General features: G+C 39.9%; 2 long non-coding RNA genes and 1 pseudogene across 2 annotated transcripts; 2 read left to right on the forward strand and 1 right to left on the reverse strand.

Annotated features, from left to right (window-relative positions):
• Positions 1-9,377: 9,377 nt before the first annotated feature.
• On the reverse strand, positions 9,378-23,434 carry LOC118485424 (annotated as a pseudogene).
• On the forward strand, positions 10,353-13,847 carry LOC110897499. The gene is made up of 3 exons (XR_002568698.1): positions 10,353-10,392; positions 12,999-13,059; positions 13,388-13,847. It is a non-coding gene; the product is annotated as an uncharacterized LOC110897499 (long non-coding RNA).
• Positions 22,030-22,859, forward strand: LOC110897498. The gene is made up of 3 exons (XR_002568697.2): positions 22,030-22,069; positions 22,348-22,408; positions 22,737-22,859. It is a non-coding gene; the product is annotated as an uncharacterized LOC110897498 (long non-coding RNA).
• Positions 23,435-23,704: the final 270 nt, after the last annotated feature.

The following is a 23,704-nucleotide window of genomic DNA, read 5'->3' on the forward strand; positions in this document are numbered from 1 at the left end:
GAGGATACCTCCATATAGTGGTCATAGGTCCGTGAGAATTGCCATGGCCTCCAACCTCTTTCGGTAAAGTGAACTAATCGGTCCTTTACAAAAGGGTCATTTCCCCTTTTTTTTTGTCTCCACATGGAGAGGATCCGTGTTAGGATCATAAGCGGGGGGGGGAGGGGGTGCTTCGGCAGGGGGGTTGGGTGCCCCGGCGTTTATTGCCTCATCTACCGAGGGGGATGACGAATCTGTCATGGGCTCGAGAAGCACACGCTCCTCGAAACTGTTACATGTGCTTGAGTCCGATAATGGAACCTACTGTGATGGGCCTACCACAAGATTTTTACTTTCCGAATCTACTTGTCGCCTTCCCGAGGAAGGACCGACGTCTCTACGGGATCAGGGAATCGGTCTCGTTTTCTAGAAGTGGGCTCCCCCTCGACACCCTGCCCCTGACCTTCTGAATCAGACGGCAGGTTGAGGTATTTTTCCCCAACCGCTAGAGTTACCCACCGAATCCGACCCTGTGGGCATCATGCGTAAAGGACACGCTAGTACTTCTGAGACTCCGGCTTCTTTAATGAGGAGGCCCTTCGTAAAAACCCCTATGGTCAAGGTAAGCCCCATCGGTAGGCCTAATTTTCCTAAAGTATAGGTGAGGGCTTGACCCCCCAGAGTTATTCCTATTTTAAAAAAGGGGCCTGGAAAACGCCTAGAAAGACAAGTACAAGTAGGCCCAGCAACAAAAATAGAATAGAAATCCTAAAAAACAGGGATAAACTGATCAAACTACGTAAACTTTCCAGGGATAAATTGATCAAACTACGTACACTACTAGATCAATTTTTGACTCAGGTCGAAAAGGGCATTCTATCTTTCTTTTCTATTCGCTCATGATCTGGCCTTGTCGACCCAATCATGATTTGAAGGATGGGACCTTTTCTCGAACTCGAAAAATCCTGCCGACATACGGGCATTCTTTTTTGTACCTTGGTACACTGCCCTGGAAAAAAGAAAACTACAAGTAATCATGAAACTTGCAAAGCTTGATCTCCATTTTCTCATGACGAACACGTTGGATCATTTTAACAATTTTGAGGAGATCGCGCATCAGCTCTAAGATATTCCTTAACCCTTTTTCCGCTCTAGGAAAAGAAAGAGGTAGAATTTGTTACCGGAGTATCCTCCGCCAACTAACCTGAGCATGGTCTCTAACATCACATACGAAATTCTTTGTCTGGCTTTTATAACTCCTTAAGGAAGTGTCTCTTCCGAGTATTTTCTCACTTGCTTTCCTAAGCTAAGTCAGATATTCAAATCAAGGAAAGCGAATGAGAAACCTTCTTGGAATCAGCTTTTTTTTTGGTAAAGGGTTACCCCGGTGATTCTATTATAAAACAACCGCAAATAAGTACAAGTAGTGAGGAAGAGTTCCACACTAGTTCATATATAGGACATGCCCCATATATGTAAAACCAACCAACAAAAAACCTATTACACCACATAACCTAGCCTACTAAACATCAAAGATGACTATCTAGTAGACAAACAAAATAAAACGAAACCAAACATCATCCTCCATCATCAAAAATAAAATTGCCGTGAACCGGCAGCCCCTTCACATGACCCCGAGACAATCTATCCATTGAATAATTTTGAGGAAGATGTGCTTGCTCCTACTCTCGCAGACGATGAGGTCATAAATCTATTTGTTTCATTGTATACTTCTATGACCTCCTCATTATCCGAGTCTTGCTGATCATTATGAGCCTCACTACTAGTCTGACCCATATGAAAACCCTTATCCCGTAAAACACCGAAGGAATTCTTAGATAAAATATTCGATTGCTGAGCCGATGTATTGGTTCCCCCGTGAGGTTTAGGTCCAATCGGCCTATACTCAAACTTCTGTTTCTGCTTGTTTACAGGAAAACCTGCTTTCCTGGCCGCTTTCTTACGAGCCACATCCATAAACCCATCCTTGTCTACTACCGGCTGTTTCACTTGTTGTCTATTATTCCCTTCATAATGTTTCTGACTGTTGACCGGCTCCTTAGGATCCCTCTTAGTCTGCCTCGGGCATGTAGCATCAGAATGCCCAAACACTTTACAATGAGCACACCTATAAGGACTCCATTCATACTCCACATACAGTTTCTGTTTGACGAAACCTTCACCTTCAAGGTCAGAACTGCTATAACTATCTCCTCCTTAAAATCATTATCAGCTGAGATTTCTACTAACGCTCTAGCATAGCTACTCCTTCCCCAAGTATCCATACACATGGACGAGGTGTACGAGTCCAACAGCTCCTGAAAACACATGTGAAAATAGGTACGTCAGCATAAAAATGCCTGTGAGATACATAGGTTTTATGAAAATAGGATTCATGACTTAGGTTTAAAGAAATGTTTAATGAAATTTAGTCATGAATCTTGTAAGTGTTTTCTTTTATAAATCATATGAAAATGTGATAGGAAATCAGATTATATAAAAGAAAGGTGTATGGTTAATTAAATAACCAAGTAAAATGAGTTGTATAAAATAAACTGTTTTGTAAATGTCTTGTGAAAAATATGTTATTGATGTAAAATGTTATATGTCTAAACTGAGATGTTTTAAATAACGCTATGATATGTAATACCATACAAGCACTTATATATAGGAAGTACCAGCGGCGTATCCACCATACTTGTATTATATTACACACGTCTCATTACTTAAGTCACTTAAACAAACCACCAATGTATAATGTTCATGTTTAAACCAATTGTCAAATGTTATTGTATAAACCATGTCAAAATGTTTAATGTCAAGACGTAAATCATGTAATATGTAAACAAATGTTATGTATGGTAAGTAAAATGTGATTACTTAAACCAAATGTAAAAATGTACGAAACAAAGTATTTTGAATATATCAAAAGTCATGTTTTGCAAAATAAATGCATGCTTTACTGATACAAACACTTATGCGGTAAGTTAAACGTATACATTCAAGCCTTGAGACTGTAGGATAACCTTAGAGTAAAGGTTATCAAAATGTTTTCGGATTCAGTCATTCCTTTCATCCAAACAAACCTAGGATGTCAGGAATGGGAGTTGTCAAGTCCTATGTTACCACTACTTACTACCGAGCGGCGTAGCTAATGTTAATGAACGTATTTTAGTCCCGTTGTACAAACCAAATGTCATACCAAATGTAAACATGTTGTGTGAAAATAATGTACTATGTATGCTAAGTTAACATACAAAGCAGAAAAGTCATGTAAATCAATGTGCTAGCATGCTAAACATACATAGCAGAAATGTAATGTAAAACAATGTACTAAGTATGCTAAGTAAACATACATAGCAAAAGAAGATGTAATGTAAAACAATGTGCTAGCATGCTAAGTGAACATACATAGAAAAACATGTAAGAAATCACGTACTATAAGTGTAGTAATGAACATAGTAAGCATATGATATGAAAACATGGAAATCACGAAAGTAACAAGTAGGCACATGTGTTTCACCCCCAAAATGTTTGAAAAACAGTAAAGGAGGGGTCTATGTACTCACTTGTGATTGCCTAGAAGTCCTTGAGTAACAACTAAGCAATGCTAGAGATCACGGAATCAAACGGCACCTAATAGGTATCTATATTAATAAACGGACCTAATCGGGGGATCGGGTATCATGAGGGTTCGTAAACCAAATGAGTGTAAGAACTCATGCAATATGGTTTAACAAAGCCTACATACTAAAACGGAACCTATCTTAAGTGCTTTTGACCCGTTACGACCCGTTTAGTAGCTTATGCTACTTTAACGCGTCGTTCGCGTAAAACACGTTCGGATCGCCTAACTAGTCCTATGACAAGTAGAATATGCCTTAACATGTCTAATATTGTTGCTAAATCAGTTTAGGTGTCAAAAGTTATGTTACATATGCTTAAAATGAATTTTGGCGCAAAAAGGGTATTTTGGTCATTTACCTAAGGCATATAAACTACCTATCATACAACTACTTAAACGAAGTGACCATAAGGTATAACCTCGGAAGGTTATTCCCTATGCAACTATGGTCACCTAATGTGTTTGGTCGGATCCTAATGATCGACCAAATGGGTCGGGTTCAAAAGTATAAGCAATTGTTTAGATTGCTTACCTTACGACCCTATATAAGCACAAATCTAAAAGTGACGAGTTAAACATGTCAAAACATGTTTAACGAGGTTTGAAAACAAGTTTGATATCAAGACCTTTTGGTCTTGATACCCAAAAGTAGTTTGGTTACGAAATACGCAAGAATACGCATTTTGGCCGAAACTACGACTCGTCACTAAGCCTAGATAACGTGGTAATCAGTAGGTATAGTCATTAGGGACTATAACCATCGTGATTACGCTCACGTTATGAAGTTCAAACGAACTTCGTGTTGACCATAAACTGGTCAATGCAGAAAGTCAAACAAAGTTTGACTTTTAAGCTAAAAACGTAAAAGGACGAAAGAATACTTACAAAAGGTCCAAGAACGGAAGTTTGATTCCAAATATCCTCAGGTATGAAGTGATAATCACCTCAACTTAGAGGAATTTCAGAATCAAAGTGTGGGTTTGAGAATGAAGGGTGGGGCTTATATAGTTTTCACACAACTGTTAAGATCGTTCATTGAATAACGTGCTTCGATCTCGACCGTACAAGTGCACCCCTTGTTTTGTGAAACCATGGGAGCCCCTAATATGAGCCCATGGTATTGTAAAAACCATTTGCAAGTGGAAAAATTGGCTGGAACAGCTGTTAACAGCTGGAAAAACAGATCTGTGCAGATCTGGCAGATCCTCGTGGCCCGTGTAACAGACAACAGCAGCCTACGCGGCCCGCCTGGTACCCAGATCAGCAAACAGAGTTTCAATTAATGCATTTTCAGTCCCTGCAGTTGTTTTAGCTAATTTCCGACACTTTTAAGGCCTGTTACTCCAACTTCAAGGGCCTATAAGGATGCCTAAACATATTGGACATGAAACATGCTCAAAAATATGCTGGATGTCGGTTCGTTTGGTCGTACGATCGCAATATTCGCTTAATTACGACGAAATGCGCACGAACGCGAAAAACGATCCAAATTGCGCGACGAATGGATTTTTCTTATGCCAAACACTAAAATAAAATATTTTAATGCTCACATAAATTTTTGGATGTCCGGATGTATTCAGAACGTAAGTTATGCGCGAAAATGCAAACTTATGCACTTTTTGCACACCGAACCCCTCAAAGCCTATTTCTAAGCTATGTAAAGGATATTTAAGGTATGTTTAACTTATGGTCATGTTCCGTAATGTTCGTTACAGTTCAAATCGGCATACTTTCGCAGTTTGTCGAATTTAGTCCCTGTAAGCAAATAAACTTGATTTTGCCATACCAAAGCCTTCAAAACTTATTTCTAAGTTATGTAAAGGTTATTTAAGGTATGTTAAGCATAAATTGATGTTCCGGAGTGTTTTTCGCGTTAAACTGATTACGTTTACGCACCAGTTTGCGTATAACACTCTAGAAAGCGATATAGAGTTTGAAAATGAATAAAAACCAAAACATGAAAAATGTCAATCATTATTAAACAAACATTGGGGTCAAATACGCAACACATTTGTTGGAGAACAAAATGAAAGAGTTTTTATGGGGTAATGGTTCTGGTTCAAAGGGTAGAGCTAAAGTGGCATGGAAGGAGGTGTGTCTTCCAAAGATGGAAGGTGGGTTGGGCATAAGGCGGATATCGGATGTCAATAAATCTCTGATGGCGTATCATATTTACAGCATTCTTTCGGGTAGGAAGTCGTTGTGGACTACCTGGATAGAGTTGTATAGGCTGCGCGGCCGGAGTTTATGGGACATACCGGTTCAAGTTAATTCTCCTTGGGGCTGGAAACGTCTTATGAAATGTAAAGATATTTTTCGTGAGCATTTATGGACGAAGATTGGTAATGGTCATAGCACATCGCTTTGGTTTGATAAATGGACGTCTGAGTGCCCGTTGCAATATATAGTGACTCCTCGTCAGATGGCTCGATATGGTTTTAATATCAAATCTAAAGTGGTTGAGGCGATTAGTGACGGCCAGTGGCTTTGGCCGGAAGCTTGGAGAAGTGTCTACCCGATCCTATTTCAGCTCCAACCTCTTAACTTGGCGGATACAAAGGATATAGTTTTATGGATGAATTCGGATAACAAGCTGGTTCCGTTCTCATCTAGGGAGGTTTGGGATTCTATTCGATGGCGTGATCAGCAAACATCATGGGCGAAGGTTGTTTGGTCCGCTTTCAATATTCCAAAACATGCGTTCCTTTGCTGGCTTATTTACAAGAAGAAGCTATGGACACAAGACCGGATTCTTCGTTGGAACCATACGGTTACAGGTTCGATGAATCTCATGTGCTGTTTATTATGTTATTCAGGGTTAGAGAACCATGAGAACCTTTTCTTTGAGTGCCCTTACTCGAAGATGGTATGGAGTAAAGTGAGGAAAAAAACCCGAATGGATACGGTTCGAGAAACATGGGATGACATCACTTCGAAGCTTGTAGCTGCGGCAAACTCGAGATCGGTTTATGCTGTGGCTAGTAGATTAGTGGTGGCAGCTTCAGCTTATGCTATTTGGAGGGAAAGAAACTCGAAACTCTTCAAAAACAAGCTGAGACCCCCGGAGCAACTTGCTGATGATATTATCGACACTGTCAGATTAAAGTTAACTTCTTTCAAGTACAAGCGGAATGTGAATGTCAAGCGGTTCTTGGAAGAATGGATGATGGATAAGGAAGAATTCTTGGATGAAGAGTGAAGACCATTTTTGTTATGTCAATTGATGTAATTGGTTGTTTTTTGGTTTTGTGTTTCACTCTTTAGTGGTATGCCACTAAGAGAACTAGGGAGTATTTTCAGCTTCCTACTTGTTTTTATTTATTTTTATAAAATCACCGGGGTAACCCTTTACCCAAAAAAAAAATACGCAACACATTTGGATTAAGTTGGGTAATGGCGCCAATACGAAAGTCTGGTTTGATACATGGGATACCGTGTGTCCCTTGAGCCGTTTTATTACTCTGAGAAAGATATCAAATGCGGGATTTGAGATGTGGTTCACGGTTGTGGATATGGTCCAAAACGGTGGGTGGGCTTGGCCGAATTCATGGGTGTCTAGATTCACGGCTTTGCAACAACTTTCTAATGTGATGTTACACTCACAAGTACAAGATAGGACTACTTGGCGTTCTAGAAATGGTGAAGATATGGAGTATAGCACGTATGGGGTGTGGAATGATATTCGTCAAGTTCTAGATCAGGTTGATTGGGATCGTATAGTGTGGTTTCCTCAGGCTATCCCTCGGCATTCTTTTCTTATGTGGCTCATAGTTTGCAAGAAACTCAAAACCCAGGATATCATGTGCAAATGACGAGCGTCGGGTAATGCAAACTATAACCTATTGTGCTGTTCTTTATGTACATCGGGGCCGGACTCTCACGATCACCTCTTTTTTTAATGCGATTTTGCATCTCAAGTCTGGTATGGGGTTCGTGAGAAGGCGGGTATGCAAATAATAGGGAAGAGGTGGGACGGGATTATGGATTATCTAATTCAACATGCGGATTCAAAACGTGCCTCTCACATTATTGGTAAATTAGTGGTGGCGGCGTCGGCTTACTTTATTTGGCAAGAACGTAATAACAGATTGTTCTCTTCTAATAAAAGGAACGTGGCTCAAGTTATCGAGGTGATTCTTATGACCGTTGGAATGAAATTACATACAATGAAGTTTCAAAGAACAAGTAACGTGAATCAAGTGTTAATCGAGTGGAGTCTTCCTCGAGAGTTGCTGTTGGACCAAGATGAGTGTGGCTGATTAATGAGCACGTTTGATCGTAGCCGTGTTTTGGTTACTTGTTTGTCAGCTTTTGACTTGTTTTTATTGTTTGCTTGTGAGTTGCTTGTTTTTTGAGTGTGAAACTCTAGTAATGGCATGTCATTCTAGAGAACTGAGGTGTACACTATTCCTCACTTGTTTTATTTGGTTGATGAATGAATTTTAACCGGGGTAACCCTTTACCCAAAAAAAAACATTGGGGTCAAATAACATTGTTTTATTGATAACTTGAAATGTTTACAATGATTACAGACACAGGTGTCACACTTTCTTTAATTCCCCCCATACAGAAAGAGAGGCCTTCCTGTACGAGTAATGAAGAACTAAACGATTTTGTTTTGTTGGTTGTTGACCAACGGAAAGAAAGGGAAAAAGTAATGCCAGTCACTTAGTAAAAAGGCTCTCTAAGAGTTTGGGGTCCTTTCTAAAAGCGAGAAGAAACTCCTCGCATTCAGAGACAGAGTCTAGCTCCAAACTTTCGCCATGGCTTCCAACCTCTTTCGATAAAGTGAACTAATCGGTCCTTTACAAAAAGGGTCATTTCCGCCTTTTTTTGTCTCCACACGGAGAGGATCCGTGTTAGGATAATAAGCGGGGGGGCATGGGGTGTCTCGGCAGTGGGGTTGGCGTTTATCGCCTCATCTACCGAGGGGGATGACGAATCCGGCATGGGCTCGAGAAGCACACGCTGCTTGAAACTGTTACTTGTGCTTGAGTCCGATAATGGAACCTCCTGTGACGGGCCTACCACAAGATTTTTACTTTCCGAATCTACTTATCGCCTTCCCGAGAAAGGACCGATGTCCTCTATGGGATCAGGGCTTTGGTCTCGTTTTCTAGAAGTGGGCACCCATTCGATGCCCTGCCCCTGACCTTCTGAATCAGACGGCAGGTTGAGGTATTTTTCCCAACCGCCAGAGTTACCCACCGAATCCGACCCTGCGGGCATCATGCGAAGGGGACCCGCTAGTACTTCTGAGACCCAGGCTTCTGTATTGAGGCCCTTCATAAAAACCCCTATGGCCAAGGTAAGCCCCATCGGTAGGCCTAATTTGCCTAAAGTATAGACGAGGGCTCGACCCCCTAGAGCTATTCCTATTTTAAAAAGGGGGGCCTGGAAAATGCCCAGAAAGACAAGTACAAGTAGGCCCGGCAACAAAAATAGAACAGAAATCCTAAAAACCAGGGATAAACTGATCAAACTACGTAAACTTTCCAGGGATAAATTGATCAAACTACGTACACTACTAGATCAATTTTTGACTCGGGTTGAAACAAAAAACAAAAAATAAAAAGAAAGTGCAGCTGCCAGAGCCCCGTATTTACCAGCGGGGTCTCGAGATATTCTATGATCAAAGGCTTTGTGGTTGTCACGAATTGGATTCGAACCAGCGCCTCTGGGAGCAACAGGCCCAGCAAACTACCATTCATTCTGATCGCGACTTTGTTTACCCGGTTCCCCTCGCGGCTAAAAGGTACATCCCGGGCGCTCGCATGGACCTACTTACCTTGCTTCTAGACCAGCTGCAGAGCTAACCCTTGTTCTATTGGTTTGATGCTACCAAGACGATTTCTTTATACCCATCAAAACATCGTTCATGTCCATTTTTAGGGCTTCTTTTGTCAACTCGTCGCTGAGTTCTTCAGTCACATGAGACTTTCGATGTTTGTCCCGCATATCACTAGATCGATCGGTATCTTTACAAATTGAGAAAGCTTTCTCAATTTATACTTAGCTGCGAGCAATCTACGTTTGCAATCTCGTATATTTTGCTTCTCCGACATCTTACTGACTTTCCCCCCCCCCCCCCCATCTTTTGAAAAAAGCCGCTCCACGGTGGTAAAGTCTCATCTTGTGTGTTGGCCGAAGTTAAAATAGTGACATGGAACCCCCTAATATGTTCGAAGATGTAACATCCTGTTTTGTGAACCAATAAAATTATATTTAAAATTTATAATTTATATATTGTTGAACGACTAAGTAACGAGTAAAATGGTTAGCTGAAATATTTAGTTGAAATATGAGACATTTGTACAAGTCCTGGCTATTATAAGAGACCGTTTAATATTAATAATTAAATATATTATTTTATTTACCTTACTCCGTTTTTAATGAAACTTAGGTTAAAACGTAGATAAAAATATGCTTGTTTTGATGACATATTCGTCGTTTTATAAAACGTCATATTTTAAAAGTTATACAAGAAAAACGAGTGAAGCAGCTGAATTAATATAACTAAGCTAGCTAGCTAGCACGTCAAGCTAGCTAGCAAGCACGTCAATGTCCCACATCGCCCAGAAAGGAATTGAGGTGTCTGCTTGCTTCACATATATATAGGAGTTAAATTGTAGGATTTTAGATACACCAAAATTTTAACGGGAATGCTCTAGTATTGAGAATCCCGCGTATACGATACCCCGTTGGGTATTGTTAGTAGTCGTTTTTGGAGCACGAGTAGGAGCAGGAGTAGGGAAACTCTACATCAACGTGCCGTAGATAGTCTTGAGGTATACTTTCGTTTAAGTTTATGTTTAGTTATTTATTATTTATTTTTAGTAGTTAATATTAGTTTTATTATTAGTAATAATATATTAGTGGTAGTAGTGTTAGTATTATTTTTAGGTACTAGGGTTATTGTCAGGGGCGGGTATTGGGTAGCCTAGCCTTAGTTAGGCATGGACTGATCAACCATGCTTAAGGATGAGGGTGGTCTTGGTATTCGTAGTATATCAGCTGTTAACAAAGCCCTTATGATGTCGCATATTTGGAGTATCATAACCAATCGTGAATCTCTTTGGGTTAAATGGATCCATTCTTACAAGTTGAAAGGCAAAAATTTTTGGGAGTTTCAAGGCCGTGGGAGTTTGACTTGGAGCTGGCGAAAAATTTTATCTATTTGTCCGTTGGTTAGACCTTATGTATGGACGTTGATTGGTAGTGGTGCCCAAACAAATGCGTGGAGTGACAACTGGTGCTCGTGTAGTCCGATTCGCAATTTTATTACTCCTAGGAGAATAGCTCAAGCGGGGTTTAACTTGCAGACAACTGTTGCGGAGCTTATAGATGCGGATGGTAATTGGAGATGGCCTCAAGCATGGTATGATTTATTTCCGGTCCTCATAAATATTATGGTGCCGCCTCTTGTGCCTGATTTGGATGACAGGCTGGTATGGAAAAATGTGGAGGGAAAAGTTGTGCATTTTAGCTCGTGGGAAGCTTGGAATAACCTTCGGGTTAGAGATAACAAGGTGGCTTGGGAGCATATGGTTTGGTATGGCCAATGCATTCCAAGGCACTCGTTTCATCTTTGGTTGGTGTTAAAGAACAAGCTAAAGACTCAGGATAGGTTGGCGGTTTGGGAAGCGGGGAGTGAGACAAATCTTCGTCTCATGTGCTGTCCCCTTTGTAACTATGGTCGAGATTCTAGAGATCACTTATTCTTTCAATGCACTTATGCGGCTAAGGTGTGGAACATTGTTAACAGAAGGATTGATATGGGGAATGTTAATGATACGTGGAACTCAATTCTGGTGTGGATTGAGCAGAATTCTGCTTCTAAGAAGCTGGAACACATTGTTTGTAAGCTGGTTGTTGCGGCTTCTGCATATTTCATATGGCAGGAGAGGAATAACCATCTGTTTTCAAATGTACAAAGAAACGAAGACACGGTGGCTCAAGTTGTCCTTGATATGGTTCGGCTACGTATTATGGGATTCAAGATCGGAAGAGACGCTAACCATGGGAAGCTTTTGGAAGCATGGAGACTGATGGAAGACGAACCGGGCTGATTTTGAGTCTAGATTTCTAGTTTTTGCGTCTAGTTAGCTGTGTTTTTTCGGGTTGTTTTGTTTATTGTTGGCTGTGTGTCGGGTTGTTCATTTTGTGTGCCTAGGCTTGGCCTGTCAAGTCTAGTAGTGTGTGTCAACTTTTGCCACACCCTGTTTTTTGATTCTTTATAATATTCACCGGGGTAACCCTTTACCCAAAAAAAAACCGTTTACCCAGAAAATATCCAAACAAAGTGTTAGCATACCTATCAGTAACTTGTTGAACCGACGACAATGGAATAACAACATCAGCCCCATCAACTTTCTCGGCAGATTCCATCGCCCGAAAATTCACTTTAACCTTCTCCTTTGTATTCTTTACAATGTGAGCGAAGGAGACAGGATCTGCAGTCCCCAAAGTACGTGCTTTACCATGAACAGCCCTGTTGTCAGCCGAGAAAGATGCACCAAATAGGCCTGAATTTGGTGAAAGCTTGCTAGGGTAATCCCAAAAATTATCTGACTTTTCAACATCCCTCTTTTCCAAATGAAACGGAACTGTGACCTTGGTGAGTTCATCAATGATGTTTGAAGACTTAGGATCATTTTGAGTTCTAATCGTTACACCACGCTTTGGCTGCAAAGTGTTCCCTTCTACATCAAGAAACCGTGCAGCAATTTCTTCAAACGATGCCCGCGGCTTCCCACGAACATCCTGTTGGTTTCCACCAGAGCCGCTAAAATCATCCATCCCAAAACTGGCAAACCCTAGTAGCCGTCAACAGAGATTCAGCACAAGGAATGTCAACCCTAGTAGCCGTCACTTTCCAATAACCTGAATAATCAGCCGCAATAAACCCTAATCAGAAGAGACTTGCCGATATTCAGAATAATGAATCAGCCGCCGCAAAACCCTAATCAGATGACCAGGATGAAGACTCGATTCCGCCAACCCCTAATATTGATTCTGCCGGAAACCCTAATCAGCAGACAATTGGAACAAAGCTTAAAATGCCAAATCAATTGGGATTATGCCGTCGCTCCAAGAACAATCAGAAAAAAAACGAATTAGAAAATCAAAATCGAGCAAAACAGAACCCTAGACCACGAATTTAATCTGATATCAATTGATTGGAACCTAAAGAAACAAATAGTGAATCCGTAGATGCAAACCAAGATCAATCAGACCAAGAATTGAAGGAAAACGGCTAGGGTTATAGGAGACTGCTCAAAATCGCCAAAATCGCCTTCCCTAGGGTTTCTCAGGATACGGGTCTAAGTTCACTTGTGATAATGACTAGTTAGGTGTACCATTACCTAACTTAGGATTATGTAAATTGTGTCAGGACCTTGAGATAGTACCTGATCATACTAGCAATTGTATCAACGGTTAGCTACTAGCAAGAGGTGAGTTTTATGAATGCTTTTCAAATGTGAACATGGTTGTCCTAAACTGTAATAATATGGCATGACTGTTGTACGCATGTATATGACCTGAGCATGACATACACATGATATTTGTGGTCCCTTATACGTGCCGCTACGGCGGGATTTGTCGGTACTACACCTGTGGTGTAGTGGGCATTAACTGTATGGTTATGTAAGTTACGTGGTAACGTTGGGTTATGATAACATGGGCGGGTACAAGTCATGATTAAATAATGTGAATTTTAAATTGTGTATATTCATAAACTCACCAGTGTAATATCTGACGTCTTTTAAGCATGTGTCACAGGAAATGATGGTTAGTCTTGGGCGGGTTGTTTATCTCGGATAGGCGTGACTAGTGAAATAAAGTATCTCAAACTTTCTTATCTGGTGGAAATTTTGCGTGATCAGCTAATAGTAGTTTGACCAAACTTTGTACCTTTAAGTTTCCAACTTTTGTACATTACCGTTTGTATCAATAACGTAAGTATTTACTGGTAAGTTGGTATCAATTGTGTATGGTGCATCCTTATCTGGGTGTGGTGTCACAGTTGGTATCAGAGCCAAAGGTTTTAGCGAATTAGGTATTTGGTATGGATACCTAGGCTTCAACCTAAGAGAACACGCCAGCTTATGTAATTTTTAGGATGCTCTGGCTGACTTTGAAATACGAATAATAGATAAATCCGGGTATGAACTTACTAAGGATATAGAGTCATTAGAAAATACCCATAGTAATAATTACAACCTATAAATCCTCATTTCGTTACCACTTTGTACACACTGCCCTTTTTTTTTTTGGGTAATGGGTTACCCTGGTGATTTTATATCATATCAACAAAAAAACAAGTAGGAAGGCTGAAATACCCCCTAGTTCTCTTGGTGGCATACCACCAAAGAGGAAACAAGAACACAACCAAACACAAACAACCAAAATTAGACAACTATTACATTTCTTCTAACAATGGTCATCAAAGGTCTCTACCCCATGCACGTTCCACTTCTCCAAAAACCTGCTGACATTGGCACTGGCTTTGTACTTGAAAGAGAGCAATTTTGTTCGGACCGTATGCAAAATAAGTTCCACAATTTGTTCCGGCGGTCTAAGTTGGTTGTTGAAAAATCTAGCATTCCTTTCCATCCAAATAAAATACGCCGAAGCTTCCACTATAAGTCTGCTCGTAACCTCCTTAATAGATCGATGAGTAGCTCTAGGCACCAACCATTGCATTATGACGTCCCATTTTTCATTGACCCGAGACATTTCTCCTTTCTCTCGAACTTCATACCACACCTTTTTTGAATAATTGCATTCAAAAAACAAGTGGTCCCTCATTTCAATACCTGTATAACAAAGAAGACAACACATTTGATTCATAGAACCAGTTACGGTATGATTCCAGTGAAGAATCCTGTCTTGAGTCCACAACTTCCTCTTTAGAATCAGCCAACTAATGAATGCATGTTTAGGGATATTAAACCGAGACCAGACAACATTCGACCATTCAACAGAGTAACACCGAGAACGAATAGCCGCCCACACCTCTTTAGACTCAAACGAGACCAAGTTACCTTCCGAATTCATCCACATAATTCTATCTTGAACACCAGCCGATAACGAAACGGGTTGGAGCTGAAATAGGACCGGGAATAAATTCCTCCAAGCTTCAGGCCAAACCCAGTTGCCACCATCTATAGCATCCGCAAGCTTAGAAAACATACTAAAACCATGTTGAGCCATACGTCTATGAGTAACAAAATTACTCAGCGGACAAAGACTACACCACTTATCAAACCATAAGGATATTGTTTCACCATTACCGATTTTGGACCAGAAAAAAGGCCTAACGAGATGTCTAAACTTCAGTAATTTCTTCCAACCCCATGGCGAATTACTTTGGATAGGAACGTCCCAGATGGTACGATTTTTTAACCTATGAATCAAGACCCACTTAGTCCAAAGGGATTTCCTTTCCGAAAGAATACTATAGATGTGGTACGTCATAAGAGATCGATTAACATCAAGAATACGTCTAATGCCTAGCCCCCCTTCAGACTTAGGAAGACATACCTCTTTCCAGGCAACTTTTGCTCTACCTTTAGCGGCCGTACCATAACCCCATAAGAACCACTTCATTTTATTCTCCAGCTCCTTAATTATACTCGATGGTAACAAGAAAACCGAAGCCCAATACGCATGAATAGAAGACAGGACAGAAATGACCAGCTGAAGCCTACCAGCAAACGAAAGGAACTTATTTTTCCAATCCATGATCCTCTTATCCATTCTTTCCACAAGAACTTTACAATCTTTTACAAGAAGCCGAGACGCCAAAAGAGGAACCCCAAGATATTTAATCGGCAACTTACCCTCCTCAAAAGGAACAAACTCCATGATTCTGGATTTAATGCTACTAGACACGTTGCAAAAAAACGCAGAACTTTTAGAGTTACTTGGAGCAAGCCCAGAAACATCCTTAAAATTCATCAAAGAGTCCATGATTACCCTCGCCGATTGAGTATCACCCCGAGCAAAAATAAGCAGATCATCTGCAAAGCAAACATTAATAATCATCTGTTTTTCGCACTTGTTATGGAATCTAAAAGACGGTTCCGAGTCAGCCGCTTTTCGAAGAAGTAAAGTTAAAACTTCCATAACCATGGTGAACAAATAAGGAGACATAGGGTCTCCTTGACGCAAACCCCTCTCACCCCGAAAGTATCCGTGTATGTTTCCATTGATGCTGAGAGAAAAAGAAGTGGATGTAACACATTCCATAATCCAACCGATAAAACGCTGGTTAAAGCCAAACCCATGGAGGATATCACGAAGAAAATCCCAATCCACCGTGTCGTAGGCCTTCTAAATGTCCACCTTGAAGGCACACCTCGGAGGACCAACTTGCCGGTGATAATTATGCATGAGTTCTTGAGTTAGAAGAATGTTATCCGAAATTCTTCTCCCTGGGACAAACGCCGATTGGTTCTCACTAATTATCTCATTGAGGTCCTCAAGAATCCTGTTGGTGATGATCTTGCTAATACCTTTGTAAATGACATTACAACATGAAATCGGCCTGTAGTCCGTGACAATACTAGGAGTGGCAACCTTTGGAATCAAAGCTAAGAACGTGTGGTTGATTTCTTGGAGCAATCTGCCTGATTCAAAAAAATCGAGGACCGCCATAGTGACATCAGAACCGATGATCTCCCATGATTTTTTAAAAAATTCAGACGTATATCCATCCGGACCCGGGGATTTGTTCTCATTAATAGAAAATAGAGCACCCTTTACCTCTTCAATAGTGACTCGCCTACTCATATGAGTAGCGACCTGAGAACTAAGCTTTGTTGAGATGATAACAATAACTACTCGTAAATCTTGTCTTCTTTACTCGTTAGGAGAAAATAATAGTAATAATAATAATAATAATAAAATCTAAAAGATAAAATGTAATACGTATATGTTGTATACATGAAGTGCATATATATAATGATACTTGTGTATTATTTGAGTAAGTAACATTTCTTCTCAATCAAGTATCATAGAGTAAAAAAAAATGAAGGCGACCAATAGCGTAGTTCATTGTTAATATAAATAGATGCCAACCTCCTTCATACAAATCATACACAACCTTCTCTCGCACATAAAGCACATGAGCAGGTTAGTAGTATGTTTAGTTAAACATTAATTCTTTTAAGTTTCAATATTAAAAATCTTTACTATGATTAATTAATTTATAAATTTAATTATAGTAAAATGTTCATAGTAGAGTTATATTTTTAACATGTTACATTTGAAAAATATTGTATTATGTGAATTAATTATTCTAAGTGCTTATTAATAAATAGAATATTGAAGTAGTATTTTTCATGAAAATATAGAAAATGTCGGCAGAACGGGTTAACAACAATCGTCAACCTAACCCATCAGTTAATCCTGCTCGTCATAGCGAACCTGTAAACTTAGGAGATGACATGATCGATCGGATTGCCGTCCGAGTTGCGCAAATCCTTGCCAACGCACAGGGACGCGAACGTCAGAATACAGAACGATCAGGGCAATCTGAGGGAAGCACTGCACCTACACCTACACCAACTCCACGAGAAGAACCTCGCCCGGAAAAGAAGGTAGATGATACGAAAGTATCTAAAGCTATAGAAACAGAAATCTCTAAAGAATGTAATTACAAGACTTTCATTTCATGTAATCCTCCTTCATTCGACGGGAAGAAAGGTGCTATTGAGGCACATGAATGGCTAAGTGAGGTAGAAGCCATTCTAGACGTCAGTGATTGCCATGAAAGAAATAAAGTTAGGTTTGCTGTTCATTTGTTTAAATCCGAAGCCTTATTTTGGTGGAGGATACAAAAGCAAACTAGAGGTGATGATCTGGCACATCGCCTGAGTTGGAAGGAGTTTTCAGAACTGTTTACAAATTACTTCTGTCCACCAAGCGAAACTGACAGAATAGAAAAGGAATTTTTGCATCTTGAACTCGGGAATAAGACATACCGGGAATATGTCACCAAATTCAATGAAATGTCTCGAATAGTGTCTTACTTGGTGAACCCTGAAGAAAATCGTATTCGAAGATTCCTGTGGGGACTCCCCACAGAATATCGCACGTTTATCAAGTCTACCAAACCAACTACCTATCATGATGCGGTAGAGGCTGGGGCAACTATCGCCACTGAGATCCAACAAAAGAAAACCCCAGAAACTATCCCGAAAAGGAAATGGGAAAACTACCAAGAACAAAAGAAACCCAATTACAGAGATTTCAAGAGGCAACGAGGACCCCCACCTAGGTGCCCAACTTGTGGAAAAGGACATTCCGGTCCATGTAACCAGTTAGTCTGTAGAAACTGTAAGAAACCTGGACACAACTATCGTGATTGTAGAGAGCCACGTAAGTGTTTTAAGTGTGGAGAGACGGGCCACTATAGTGATAGTTGTCCTAAGAGGAATGAGGAACCTAATAAAGCAAGAGGGGGAGCTTTTGTTCTGAATACTGAAGAGGCTCATAGGAACCCTGATGTCATAACAGGTATATTTCTCCTTAACAACTTTTATGCTAAAATACTATTTGATACTGGTGCTGATAGAAGTTTTATATCTGAGCACTTTAGAGTTTTGATTAATCAGACTCCTTGTAAGCTAGATAAGCCATTTATAGTAGAACTAGCAGATGGGAGGGAAGAAGAAATTGTGAGTGTGGTAAAGGATTGTACCATCCAGATTAGTAAGACCCCAATATCCATAGACTTACTACCACTGAAACTTGGAGAGTTCGACGTAGTAATAGGAATGGATTGGTTATCTAGTCACCAAGCTCAAATATTGTGTGATAAGAAGCAAATTCAAATTAAGGACCCAAAAGGGGGAACTGTAACAATTGATGGGGAAAGACCTAGTAAACCCATAAGTTTTATTTCCATGATAAAAGTATCCAAGTGTATTCAAAAGGGTTATTTAGCTTACCTAGTATATGCACTAGAGGCAAAGGAAGAAAAGAAACTAGAAGAGGTAGCAGTAGTGGCTGAATTCCCTGAAGTATTCCCTGAAGATCTTCCCGGATTACCACCTGACAGACAAATTGAGTTTAGAATCGACTTGATCCCAGGAGCAACCCCTATTATCAAAGCCTCGTACCGCCTTGCCCCGACTGAAATGAAAGAGTTGAGAAACCAACTCCAGGAGTTACTGGACAAAGGATTCATACGTCCTAGCACGTTACCATGGGGAGCGCCAATTCTCTTTGTCAAGAAGAAAGATGGCTCAATGAGGATGTGTATTGATTATAGAGACCTGAATAAGATCACTATAAAGAATCGATAGCCACTCCCAAGAATCGATGATCTTTTTGATCAATTACAAGGCGCAAGCTACTTCTCGAAGATAGACTTAAGATCTGGGTATCATCAATTAAAGGTTAGAGAAGAAGATATACCCAAGACTGCCTTTAGGTCAAGGTATGGTCACTACGAGTTCCTAGTGATGCCTTTCGGCCTCACTAATGCACCAGCTGCCTTCATGAACCCTATGAACCAAGTCTGCAAACCATACTTGGATCAATTTGTAGTCGTCTTCATAGATGATATCCTAATCTACTCTAAGAGTAGAGAAACACACGAGGGTCATCTCCGTGCCATTCTTAAGTTACTAAAAGAAGAAAAACATTATGCCAAGTTCAGTAAGTGTGAATTCTGGACTAGGGAAGTCCAATTTTTAGGGCATGTTGTTAATGAAAAAGGCATACAAGTGGACCCTACAAAGATTGAAGTAGTTAAGAATTGGGAGGCACCAAGAAATCCCACAGAAATTCGACGTTTCCTAGGGCTAGCAGGGTATTATAGAAGGTTCATTCAAGATTTCTCTAAGATAGCGATGCCTCTAACGACACTGACTCAGAAAAATGCCCCATTTGTCTGGGGCAGCCAACAAGAAGAAGCTTTTAATCTTTTGAAAACAAAGTTATCCACTGCCCCAGTACTTGCATTACCCGAGGGTACCGAAGATTTTGTAGTATATTGTGATGCTTCTCATTATGGACTAGGGTGTGTGTTGATGCAAAGAGGCAAAGTTATCGCCTATGCATCTCGACAGTTAAAGATACATGAAAGAAATTACACCACCCATGATCTAGAACTCGGAGCAGTAGTATTTGCCCTCAAGATATGGAGGCATTACTTATATGGAACTAAGTGTGTGATCTACACTGATCACCAAAGCCTAAAGTATATATATTTGAGCAAAAGATGTTGAACATGAGACAGAGGAGATGGATGGAGTTGTTGAATGACTATGATTGTGAAATTCGTTACCATCCAGGAAAAGCTAATGTAGTAGCAGATGCCCTTAGTCGGAAGGACAAAGTTAAACCTTTAAGAATACGTGCATCTAGAATTGAAGTGAAAATAGGTTTACTAGAACGAATTAAGGATGCACAGACACATGCCCTGAAAGTTGAGCAGATTAACAAAGAAAGGATGGTGGGAAAACAAGAACTACTTGTTAAAGGAGAAGATGGAATACTAAGACTCCACAATAGGATTTGGATACCTATTGTGGGAGGACTCAGGGTTATGGTGATGGAAGAAGCACATAGATCAAAGTATACAATGCATCCTGGCAGTACGAAGATGTACAAGAATATTTGAGATGAATATTGGTGGCCAGGGATGAAGCAATCAATCAATGAATATGTGGAAAAATGCATGACGTGTTCACAGGTCAAAACAGAACATCAGAAGCCTGCAGGATGTTTAATCCAACCGGAGATCCCTGAATGGAAATGGGAGATGATAACCATGGATTTCATTACTAAACTTCCACGAACTAAGAATGGTCATGATACTATTTGGGTTATAGTAGATCGTTTAACTAAGTCTGCTCATTTCTTGCCAATACGAGAAGATTATAAAATGGATAAATTAGCAAGAATTTATGTCAAAGAAATTGTCACCCATCATGGCGTACCTATCTCCATTATATCAGATAGAGATAGCTGTTTTACGTCCAGATTTTGGCAAAGCTTCCAAAAGGAATTGGGAACAAAAGTAAATTTAAGTACGGCTTATCACCCACAGACAGATGGCCAAAGTGAAAGAACCATACAAACACTGGAAGACATGCTTAGGGCATGTGTGATAGACTTTGGAGGAAACTGCGATGAGCATTTACCTCTAATAGAGTTTGCATACAATAACAGTTGTCACGCAAGCATCAAGGCGGCTCTGTTTGAAGCACTATATGGAAGGAAGTGTCGTACCCCAGTTTGTTGGACTGAGATTGGTAGAAATCCATTAGCTGGACCCGAAATTATTGAAGAAACTACCAATAAAATCATACAAATCCGAGAAAGAATGAAGACTGCTAGAGATAGACAGAAAAGTTATGCCGACAGACGAAGAAGACCCTTAGAATTTCAAGTTGGCGACAAGGTATTACTTAAGGTCTCGCCTTGGAAAGGTATCATTCGTTTCAGGAAGAAAGGAAAACTAAGTCCGCGCTATATTGGACCATTTGAGATAATCAAAAGAGTTGGTCCTGTAGCATATAGGTTAAAATTGCCAACAAAATTACAAGGAATTCATGACACGTTTCACGTGTCAAATTTAAGAAAGTGTCTAGCGGACGAGTCACTTAAGATACCCTGGCAGGAGATCCAGATCAATGACAAGTTGAACTTCACAGAGCGTCCCATTCAGATCATAGATCGACGCATAAAGAAATTAAGAAACAGGGAGTTTCCTCTAGTACGAGTCAAATGGGATGCAAGGAGAGGACCTGAAGAGACATGGGAAAAAGAAGACGAGATGAAACAAAAATATCCACATCTCTTTGCTTAAATTTCGCGGACGAAATTTCTATAAGGTGGGGAGAGTTGTAACATCCTGTTTTGTGAACCAATAAAATTATATTTAAAATTTATAATTTATATATTGTTGAACGACTAAGTAACGAGTAAAATGGTTAGTTGAAATATTTAGTTGAAATATGAGACATCTGTACAAGCCCTGGCTATTATAAGAGACTGTTTAATATTAATAATTAAATATATTATTTTATTTACCTTACTCCGTTTTTAATGAAACTTAGGTTAAAACGTAGATAAAAATATGCTCGTTCTGATGACATATTCGTCGTTTTATAAAACGTCATATTTTAAAAGTTATAAAAGAAAAACGAGTGAAGCAGCTGAATTAATATAACTAAGCTAGCTAGCTAGCACGTCAAGCTAGCTAGCAAGCACGTCAATGTCCCACATCGCCCAGAAACGAATTGAGGTACCTGCTTGCTTCACATATATATAGGAGTTAAATTGTAGGATTTTAGATACACCAAAATTTTAACGGGAACGCTCTAGTATTGAGAATCCCGCGTATACGATACCCCGTTTGGTGTTGTTAGTAGTCGTTTTTGGAGCACGAGTAGGAGCAGGAGTAGGGAAACTCTACATCAACGTGCCGTAGATAGTCTTGAGGTATACTCTCGTTTAAGTTTATGTTTAGTTATTTATTATTTATTTTTAGTAGTTAATATTAGTTTTATTGTTAGTAATAATATATTAGTGGTAGTAGTGTTAGTATTATTTTTAGGTACTAGGGTTATTGTCAGGGGCGGGTATTGGGTAGCCTAGCCTTAGTTAGGCATGGACTGATCAACCATGCTTAAACAAGGTAGGGTTAACCAATATCCAACCATGATAATGACTAGTTAGGTGTACCATTACCTAACTTAGGATTATGTAAATTGTGTCAGGACCTTGAGATAGTACCTGATCATACTAGCAATTGTATCAACGGTTAGCTACTAGCAAGAGGTGAGTTTTATGAATGCTTTTCAAATGTGAACATGCTTGTCCTAAACTGTAATAATATGGCATGACTGTTGTACGCATGTATATAACCTGAGCATGACATACACATGATATTTGTGGTCCCTTATACGTGCCGCTACGGCGGGATTTGTCGGTACTACACATGTGGTATAGTGGGCATTAAATGTATGGTTATGTAAGTTACGTGGTAACGTTGGGTTATGATAACATGGGCGGGTACAAGTCATGATTAAATAATGTGAATTGTAAATTGTGTATATTCATAAACTCACCAGTGCAATATCCGACGTCTTTTAAGCATGTGTCACAGGAAATGATGGTTAGTCTTGGGCGGGTTGTTTATCTCGGATAGGCGTGACTAGTGAAATAAAGTATCTCAAACTTTCTTATCTGGTGGAAATTTTGCGTGATCAGCTAATAGTAGTTTGACCAAACTTTGTACCTTTAAGTTTCCAACTTTTGTACATTGCCGTTTGTATCAATAACGTAAGTATTTACTGGTAAGTTGGTATCAATTGTGTATGGTGCATCCTTATCTGGGTGTGGTGTCACAGAAGATCTCGAAATGATCTTCCAGTTCTGAGGAGAATTTGAAAAACTCCATTTCCATCAAGAATTGAATGGACTTTTCTCGTATTTCGACCGGAAAATCTAACGGAGACATTATTGCGGAGATTTTTACCAAAAAATGAGACATTCCATGACCTCGGAGAGTGCTTTGCCGTGCTAGGTCACTAACATATCCTTTTTTTTATTTGACCCCAAGGATGGATTGGATCGAAATGGCTTTCCTGTCGAAGCCCTTTGTGTTTGTATTAATTTTTGCCCGCACGGAATCTCCATAGCCAATTTTCCATTTTTTATTATGAAATCAGAAGGTGCTGCCTTTGGTACTACTCTTATTTTACACGATCCAGGAACTTCCATAACGTTGGCGTGATTCGGTTTGAGCAACGGATCCTGACGTGATACATCTTGGTAATGAAAATGGAGTGTATACATTCTCTGATTGCCTTTCTTTGATTCCCCCCATACAGAAAGAGTGGCCTTCCTGTACGAGTAGTGAAGAACTAAACGATTTTGTTTTGTTGGTTGTTGACCAACGGAAAGAAAGGGAAAAAGAAATGCCAGTCACTTATTAAAAAGGCTCTCTAAGAGTTTGGGGTCCTTTCTAAAAGCGAGAAGGAACTCCTCGTATTCAGAGACAGAGTCTAGCTCCAAACTTTTGACGATGTTGGAGGATACCTCCATATAGTGGTCATAGGTCCGTGAGAATTG

The sequence above is a fragment of the Helianthus annuus genome, chromosome 13 (assembly GCF_002127325.2).
Source record: "Helianthus annuus cultivar XRQ/B chromosome 13, HanXRQr2.0-SUNRISE, whole genome shotgun sequence".
Taxonomy (NCBI): Eukaryota; Viridiplantae; Streptophyta; class Magnoliopsida; order Asterales; family Asteraceae; genus Helianthus; species Helianthus annuus.